The 9,941-nt window shown below is 35.7% G+C and overlaps 1 non-coding gene across 1 annotated transcript; it reads right to left on the minus strand.

Annotated features, from left to right (window-relative positions):
* Window positions 1–9,422: 9,422 nt before the first annotated feature.
* LOC116146130 lies at window positions 9,423–9,529 on the minus strand. The gene has a single exon (XR_004130469.1). It is a non-coding gene; the product is annotated as a small nucleolar RNA R71 (small nucleolar RNA).
* Between the last annotated feature and the right edge of the window lie 412 nt (window positions 9,530–9,941).

Here is a 9,941-nt window from a genome sequence, read left to right on the forward strand (position 1 = left end):
ATATATATATATATATATATATATATATATTTCATACTTAAATTGAAACAGTAAAGATCCATACAAGGATTAGATTATACCAGTGTTTGGAGGCTCCGTCATTACCTCTGAACGCGATTTCGCTACCAATTCGAGAATGGAATCGAACTCACGTCATCCACACAGAGACAGTACATCAGAGACCAAGAATTGATTTTGCTAGAATCAATTCTTGGCTTTAAGGAATCAAGTATTTGGAAGGATGGGTGTAGAGAACAGAATAAGACAGAAAATATTTCTCTCATAATTCACCCACGGCCACACAAATGAAATTGTGAATAAAAACCTAACTTTTGCTTCATTTAAATAATGATGCAAATATCCATTCCACCCCCAAAGTTTAGCAACAACCCAACTTAGGTGGAATTGTATGTAGGTCCCTATTTAATTTTTTAGTTAAATATTAATATTAACTCTAATAATTAAATTTATATTTTTTCTTAATTACTCCAATAATAAAATTGGACACAAGCTACAACCTCAGTAAATGTAATTACACAGCAAAGTTACCAATATGCCCTTTTATCTACAAGAAAAATATGCCTTTCCAAGATTTACCATCCTTAAACTATCTCCTAAGAGTGTGACCCGTAAGCTCCTCATCATATCGGCAGTGAGTAGTATTGCGATTGACACCAATCAATCGTGTCACTACACACAGACCAAGATTGGCCCCTAGCAAGGCATCATGGCCACCCGATAGATTCAGATTCAGCGAAACTACTACCAATCAATGATGTGGCTACCGTGCAATCAAATCCTTTCATCATCTGTTATCTCATCGAGATTGAGGTACAGAAATAGTGTCAACCTCAATTATCCTCGATACCTTTGTATTCAGTTGCTGGACCAATGATCTGAACAATAAATTGGATTGGGCAACAACTCAATCCCACTATGGCCACAGCTTTAGTGTCATTGCCATGTACTGAATCGCGTCGTGAGATAACTTCTTCCTGTACCGAGAGTGACAAATCCTCTGTCGATCCACCATAGTCTTGATACACTCCTCGATGCAACCAATCATTACCGTATTGATAACTCTGAATATAACTATGTTAGGCTAATGTCAAACTACACCAATCGGTGCACAAGGCGCTCCGATGATCTCAAGTCTAAGGATCAGATGCACCACCATTCATTAAAGGATTTATTCCATAGACACTGGGGTTACCATCTATTTGGAATCCTCTAGTAGGTTAGTCCATTGAACATGCCTACAACAAGCATCCATGTGTTGCACCAGGTTGTCAACAAACAACCTTGATAAGTGAGATCAGTCACTGCCTTTTGATAGGGTAGTTCAACACTAGGATAGCCATACCGTATTATCTGGGTCCTTAGTCAGAATAATACTGGGGCTATGATAATCCTAGGATTATACTGTTTATCGAAGCTTTTTGGTCGAATTTTAGATACTTCTTATTTTGTTTGTGCCTGAATTACAACTTAATTGCATATATTTTATGTTTCAGGCCAAAACGTGCAGTTAGAGCAAATAATGAGCGGAATTGAGTTTCTAGACCCAGAATCAAGCGAATCTTAGGATTCGGGGAAGTTCTTAAGCGGATTTGAGGCACTATGAAACTTGTTCCTATTAGAGAGCACCAAAGATTGAAGATTCAAGCAAGGAAGCAAGCGAAGGGTGATAATCCGAGGATTATACTATTTTATTTAGGCTTTTAGGCCGAATTTTAGATAGTTCTTAGTTCATTTATGCCTGAATTGCTACTTAATTCTTTACATTTTGTGTTTCAGGCCAACATGGACATTTTTTAGCAAATAATGAGCGAATTGGAGTTTCTGGACTCAGAAGTAAGCGGATCTCAGAAGTTAGGAAAGTTCTGAAGCAGAGTAAAGCACTATGAAGCTTGTTTCAATGGGAGAGCATCGAAGATTGAAGATTCAAGCAAAGAAGCAAGCGGAGGGCAATTCTGTAATTTCATAATTCTTCATGAAGATTCGCCGCGGTGAAGTTTGTCCTTCGACACGGCAAAATGAGTCATGTTAGAATAGATGCCCTAGAGCCAATCAATTATTGTAGAATTGACTCTTTGTAATAATGTTTATTAATCAATAAAAGGCATTTTATTCTATATCGCGTAAATCATTATTATTGCAATATGTATTGATATATGTCCTTAGAATGGTAGAACCGTGACGAGGGTATCAAGTGTTTCAAATCTTGATAGTGAGAACCCTATGAGCACATATGGTGGCCATTCTAGAAACGTCCGTAGCCCCAGTATTATTCTGAACTAAGGGCACAGATAATACGGTAAGGCTATCATAGTGTTGAACGACCCTGTCGAAAGGCAGTGACTGATCTCACTTGTCAAGGTTGTTTGGTGACAACCTGGTGCAACACATGGGTGTTTGTTGTAGGCGATTACACCACAGCAAGTTCACTGGACTGACCCACCAGAGGATTCCATATGGATGGTAACCCCAGTGTCTATGGAACAAATCCTCTAACGAATGGTGGTGCATGTGATCCTTAGACTTGAGATCACCGGAGCGCCTTGTGCACCGATTGGTGTAGTTTGACACTAGCCTAACGCAGTTCTTTTCAGAGCTGTCAATACGGTGGTGATTGGCTGCATCAAGGAGTGTATCAAGACTATGGTGGATTGACAGAGGATTCATCACTCCCGGGTACGGGAGAAAGTTATCTCACGGCGCAATTCAGTATATGGCAATGACACTAAAACTGTGGCCACAGTGGGATTGAGTTGTTGCTCTATCCAGTTTATAATACGGGTCATTGGTCCAGAAACTGAATAAATAATATCGAGAGTAACCGAAGGTTGACACTATTTCTATGCCTTCGTCTCGTCGAGATAACGTATGATGAAAGGATCGAATTGCACGGTAACCATATCGTTGACAGGTAGCTACTTTGCTGAATCCGAATCTATCGGGTGGCCATGATGCCTTGCTAGGGGCCAATCTTGGTCTGTGTATTAGTGAGACGATTAATTGGTGTTAATCGCAATACTATACACTGCCGATATGATGAGGAGCCTAAGGGTCACACACATAGAAGACAATTTAAGATGCAAGAAGAAAGAAGGGCGTTTTCGTCTTTTAAGGCGAAAGGGTATTTTGGTAATTTCACAGTGCAATTAAATTTGCTGAGGTCGTAGCCTTTATTTAATTTGTTAGAAAAATTAAATAAGTGAAATTACGTTTAAATGTGTGTTCGCACATATTTAAATATATTATCATTATTGTTAAATATTAATATATATTTAAATATATATTAATTGATTTTAATTGAGATAATGATGGAAATATAAAATATTAAATTGGGAGTGTTTGGCAACATGGGGCGTTTGGGTTGGAGCCCAAGCCTATTCCGTATGGGATTAGGGCAAATTGATTAACTATAAAAAGAAAAGTGTGTGTGTTAATTGATTAATTAATTGATTTCTTCTTGAAATTAAAACACACAGCAGCCTCTCCAATACACTCCCACTGCAGCAACATTCTTGGCCTAAAATCAATTTAATTGATTTGCTTTCTTCTTAATCTTGAAGCCAAAGAGGATCTAGCAAATCCCTCTTTGGTTCTTTTGAGATTGTCTTCGTGTGAACTACGCAGGTTCGATCCTACACTTGGATCGGTAGCAAAACATTCGTCGACAAATTTGGAGGAGCCTCCAACGTGCGTTTGTTTTCTTTAAACTCATATTTATTTTTCTTGCAGATTTTATTTAATATGAATTGTAAAATTATACCCTTGATCTTGGCTCATGTAAACGATCTCTATATTATATTTGTTTGGTTTCCGCTACGTATATGGGATCGTTTACTAATAAGTCATGCACAAGAGTTACTTTTACTTCGTCGTTGCGGCGAAGTCATTTTGAGGCAAAATCTAAGGTTTTTAGGCGAGGTATAAAAGCAAAACTTTGCCATTTTAGAGGAGGGTCGTGTTCTTCTTAGTCTAAAGCAGCTTTTTCATCTTCCTTAGATTAGATTTGTCGAATTTGAGTTGAAAAGTGAGAAGATTTGGGATTGAATCTGGTGGATTCTTCAACTAGGGGAGATCTCTTATCTTTTCTCTCATTTTAATATGTTGAACTTTGTGTTTATTGATTTTCTTGCTTATTGTATTGATTTAGCTATGAACTAACCCATTTTGGGTTAGGTTTTTGATGTAGTTTGGATTCTCATGGATTGAGCAATTGATTTTTATTATTTTCATATGCTATTGCATGGATTGTGTGGTTATTCTGAATTTATTGCTTTTAATTGATGAACATGATAAGATTGAGAAATGAGTCATGTTAAGCTTCTTGGGTAATCACCATTATAGTATTAAATGCTAGAGATAGATTTAAGAATCAATGAAATCAATCTAGGATTCCATGTGCTTAATGAGCTTAGAACTATTAATCTTCAAATTGTTTGGTGCGGAAGTTTAATAGGGAAAGGTAGGAAAACATAGCCTGAGAAGGTATGCTTTACAGTTTAGAGAATCGATTTACAATCAATGCATATGAATATGGAAATAGCATAATCTATAGATTTAATCCATAGAGTCCGAATGAAGTCAAAACCCTACCCGTTTGTTTAAATTGATATTACCTTGTTTTTAAACTTGCTTTCATAATTTAGCTTTGAGCATTTAGCAATTTTTGTTTTAGTTTTGAGTTTAATTTTCTCCCATTAATCCAAACAAATTTGATTGCTCCAACTTGAAAACAGTAGAAAACTTAGTGCTTAGCAACCAATCCTCGTGGGAATGATACTCACTCATCACTTTATTACTTTGTGCGACTAGTGCACTTGCTATATTGCATGTTGTAGTAACAACGCATCAAAAGGCAGTTGTAATACCCAAGATGTCAAATGAATGTTCCCAACTCAAAATAGTCATTTTGCCTATGGATAAGCATTGAAAGAGTCAAGGATGAGTAGGCTTAATTGCATTTAATGGCATTAATTAAGTAATAATTATGTTTAGTGCGAAATGACCAAAATGCCCTTATATGAAGAATTAAGGACTTATGAGTTATACAATTAAAATAATTGGGCCAATAGCATAATTTTGGAAAATTAATGAAATATTTTCTTATAAATGAGTGGAAATTCGTTCAAGCCAAGGGAGAGACCATTTCTTCCATTTTCTCTCAAGTCTTCCATGAAACAAGCTTTCTCTCTCTAAGTTTTAAAGGAGTTTTGCATAATTTTTCAAGGAGAACAACATAGGAGCCTTGGATCTTCAAGTTGAAGGGTTTAAGGTAAGGATTAAAAACCCTAGTTTTGATGTGATTTGAAGATTTGAAGTAGATGTTGAGGTATAATGTTATATATGTAGGATTAAGGTGTAAAAGAAGACAAAGGCAAATGATTTGTTGGAGGAATTCCTTAAAAAGGTAAGGAAGAACCTCCCATGACTTTAGGAATTATGCTACGGTTTGTAGATTTTAGTGAAACCTTAAATTAAGGCTTTAAGGCATAGAATTAGTTGATGGCAAGTGTAGTTGACCTCATTAATGTTAGTTATTGCCTTGAATTAATTATACATGAAGTTATTGCCATTTATGTTTTATGAGTTGTTATGTTTTAATTGAAGAAATAAAGTATTGATGTTGATTGTGGCAAAACTTGTAGTATTTGAGGCCACATGGTGTTGAATGGTTGCTATTAGAAGTGTTGATGTGTTGTTTGCATTAACTTACAATGTTATAGCAATGATGGATGATCATGGGAGTGAGGTTTTACCCTTCCTTTAAATGTTAAAAACTATTAAGGGGAGGTTCAATTGATCCATAAGTTGACATATTTGTTAATTGTCAATAGAAGTTGTTATGGCATGGTCTAATATGAAAAATTCGAATTTGGCAATTTTAGGGGTTATGTTAAACATGCTTCAGTATTTCGACCATAACTTGACTTATAAAAATCTAAATGAGATGATTCTTGAAGCATTAGAAATTTAAGACATAGCCTTATAACTTTTATGTTTATGCCAAGAGCCAATTCGTTTGAGAAATGGATGGAAAATGGCCTGAAGTATAAACTTCTGGTTATTAAAGTTTAAGATTTAACATGATCAATTCTTATGATTATGAATTGATTATTAATTAATGTATTGTTTGTTTACCCATTAGTTAGATGATCTTTGAAGGATATACATGGTCATGGATGAGAATGCATGATTAATGTTATGAAATGGCATGAAGATGCAATGTAATATATGTTTCAAGATGATGATGAATGTGAGCAAGAGGTAATGTAAATGGATTGATAATCCATAGATGAATCAAAAGTATTAAGCTCACTAAAACATGTATTTACATGCCATAAAATGTTAGAGATGCATATAGATAGGATGGAAAACGTATAAGCATATCCTCGTATACCGGTTGAGGAAAGATGAATATATGCTTTAGATGCTAAATAACACGTAAGCATGCCTCCTGATGATATGAGCTCTAGATGAATTTGAGGCTAGATGAAAGGAAAGATGAATCTATGCTTTAGATACTAAATAACACATAAGCACACCTTTCAATGATATGAGCTCTAGATGAATTTGAGGCTAGATGAGAGGAAAGATGAATACATGTTTTAGATGCTAATTAACGCGTAAGCATATCCTCATATTCTGGTTGAGGAAAGATGAATATATGTTTTAGATGCTAAATAACGCATAAGCACACCTCCCGATGATATAAGCTCTAGATGAAAGGAAAGATGAATATATGCTTTAAATGCTAAATAACGCATAAGCATGCCTCCCGATGATATGAGCTCTAGATGAATTTGAGGCTAAATGAGAGAAAAGATAAATATATGCCTTAGATGTTAAATAACACATAAGCATGCCTCCCGATGATATGAGCTCTAGATGAATTTGAGGCTAGATGATATGAAGTGCTTAAGAGGCTAAGAAAAGTCCGATTGGCTAGACGTTAAATGATTCATATGCATTTAGTTGCATTACATGAGTTATGATGTTATTTACATCATGAGATGATTTGTACTCATGTTAGGTGATATTTAGATGTTATGTCATGACATGTGATGTGTGTGCACTATGTTTACATACTTATTTGTATGCGTACACTTGATGTTTTTATGACCACGGGGAAGATGATGAAAAGTGTATGAGTTCGTAAAGAAAAGGAACCATACTTAGATGCAAAAAAGGTGTGGTATGTGAATGAATGTGTTTGAATGAATGTCAAATAACATACTTAGTGTTAAATGGATCATTCCTTACTAAGCGATTAGTGCTCACCCTTTCATGGTTGAATGTTTTACAGGTAATCCAAAAGCGAAGGATGCTGGAGATAGCAAGGCTATGTGTGAGGGGAGATAATTTATTGACATCCTGACGTATTCTCTTGATGTAAATAATGTAAATGACAAGTGTTTTTGAAACACCTTTTTAAAGCTTCCACCATATGAATGAAAATGACATTAATACGTTTTGATTGATTGATGCCCAAATGAATTCAAGTTTTATTTTTATTTTGGAAGGTACAAATTTTGATCCTGCGGTACATCTTATAGTAATGTTTTGGACATTATCATTATCCTTGCATAGGTTTTCTAAATACAACTCGTTCCCCAAACATGAGTTCTCTGGATTCTCATTAAGGGATATTCAGAGGGTACCTGACTAGGGAGGGGTTTTACAGCAGTTCCGTAATTTCAGAATTATTCAGAAAATTTTTCCGTGGGGAAGTTCTTTCTTCGTCGCGGCGATAAACTCTTGGGACAGATTAAGAATTTTAAACCAACTCGTTGCCACAGCGAAGTTTATTCTTCGCTGCGGCGAAGTCTGCAAGTTTCAGTTTTTCAAAACTGTGCGTTTTAATTTAGGCAAAAGTTTTAGGTTTGTTTTGGACTGACTATATAAAGAAGACTTAGTCATTTTATTAGGTAGTTCGACATTTGGGAGAGAAGAAGAGAAGATTGGAGATTGAACTTTTTGGATTCATCAAATAAGGAAGATTTTGTTCTCTTTTCTTTATTCCAACATGTTGAATGCATTGTTTACTGTTTTTATTTCGATTTGTGTTAATTTTAGCTTGAACTAACTCACTTTTTGGTTAGGGTTTTGATGTAATTGAGATTTTTATGTTTAATCAATAAATTGATGTTGCTTTTACATTCTATTGCATGGATTGTGTGATTGCTCTTGTTTTTATTGAAATTACTTGTTGAACATGATGAGACTGAGAAGTGAATCATGTATTAGCTTCTTAGGGTAATTGCCATTGTTGTATTGAACGCTAGAGATAGGTTTGAGAATCAATGAAATCAATTTAGGATTCCATTTAGCTTAACGAACTTGGAACTATTAACCTTCAATTTGTTGGGTGCGGAAGCTTAATAGGGAAAAGTAGGAAAACATAGCCTGAGAATGTATGTTTTACACATTAGGGAGTCTGATTTATAATCCGTGCATGTGAGTGTAGAAGTAGCATAATTCGTAGATTAATTCATAAAATCCTAGTGAAGTCAAAACCCTAACCGTTTGTTTTAATTGATATTTCTCTTGAATTAACCTTGCTGTTATTAATTAGTTTTTAAAGTATGTAGTAAATTTAGTTTTCACTTTAGCTTAAATTTCTCCCGCAAATCCAACATCTTTCACTTTCTCCAACTTGATAAGCAACTAGGAAAATCAGTGCTTAACAAGCAATCCTCGTGGGAACGATACTCTACTTATCACTTTATTAATTTTTGCGACTAGTGCACTTGCTATACACATTGCATGTTGTAATTTCAACGCATCAAGTTTTTGGTGCCGTTGTCGGTGATTGATTTTTGTGTTAGCTAGATTGGAGTTTAATTTTAATTTTTTTTAGTTTAATTGTGTTGTTCTTTTCTGTTAGCTTGTGATCTCACACTTTCTTTCTTTCTGTGTAGTTTATGCGAAGAGCTAGACATCATCCAGTGGTTCCTATTGATCCCGAGATTGAAAGAACCGCAAGAAGACTTAATAGAGAAAGAAGAGAACGAGAGGCTATAGTCATTGAGATGGTGGAAAACAGAACATTGAGGGAATTTTCAGTACCTACGGTTGATGGTAGTGGTCCAAGTATAACTAGGCCACCAGTGCAAGCCAACAACTTCGAAATAAAGCTAGCAATCATCCAGATGATCCAACAGTCGGTACAATTTAAGGGAGATCTGAAGGAAGATCCAAATTCACACATTGTAAACTTCTTGGAGATTTGCTATACCTTCAAATCAAATGGAGTGTTAGATGATGCCATCAGATTAAGATTGTTTCCTTTTTCATTAAGGGATAAAGCAAAGGGATGGTTAATGGCACTACCACCAGGAATAATCACAACCTGGAATGAATTGGCACATAAATTCCTTACTAAATACTTCCCTCCAGCGAAAGCTGCAAAGATGAGAAATGATATCACATCATTTCTATAGGAAGAGACTGAATCACTGTATGAAGCTTGGGAAAGCTATAAGGAACTGCTGAGAAAGTGTCCACACCATGGTTTGCCAGTTTGGATGCAAGTCCAAACGTTCTATAATGGGTTGATGGTTAATGTGCAAATGATGGTGGATGCAGCATCTGAAGGAGCATTGCAAAACAAGACACTTGAAGAAGCTTATGAGTTGCTTGAAGTCCTAGCAAGTAACAACTATCAGAGACCCAATGAGAGAATGCAGTCGAAGAAGTCTATGAGGATTCATGAAGTTAATGCTTACACGGCCATTTCAACCCAACTTATAGCATTTCAGAAGCAATTAGGAGGTATGCAGGCAACCATGCGAGCAATGAATGTCAAGTAGGGAACACCTTTGCTTCAGCTTCAGCTTCAGCTTCATCATCATCGGAACAAGTCAACCATTTGGCAGGGAATCAGAGACAACAAAACAACCATTTCTCCAACACGTACAATCCTGGTT

The sequence above is a fragment of the Pistacia vera genome, unplaced genomic scaffold (assembly GCF_008641045.1).
Source record: "Pistacia vera cultivar Batoury unplaced genomic scaffold, PisVer_v2 Contig472, whole genome shotgun sequence".
Lineage (NCBI taxonomy): Eukaryota > Viridiplantae > Streptophyta > Magnoliopsida > Sapindales > Anacardiaceae > Pistacia > Pistacia vera.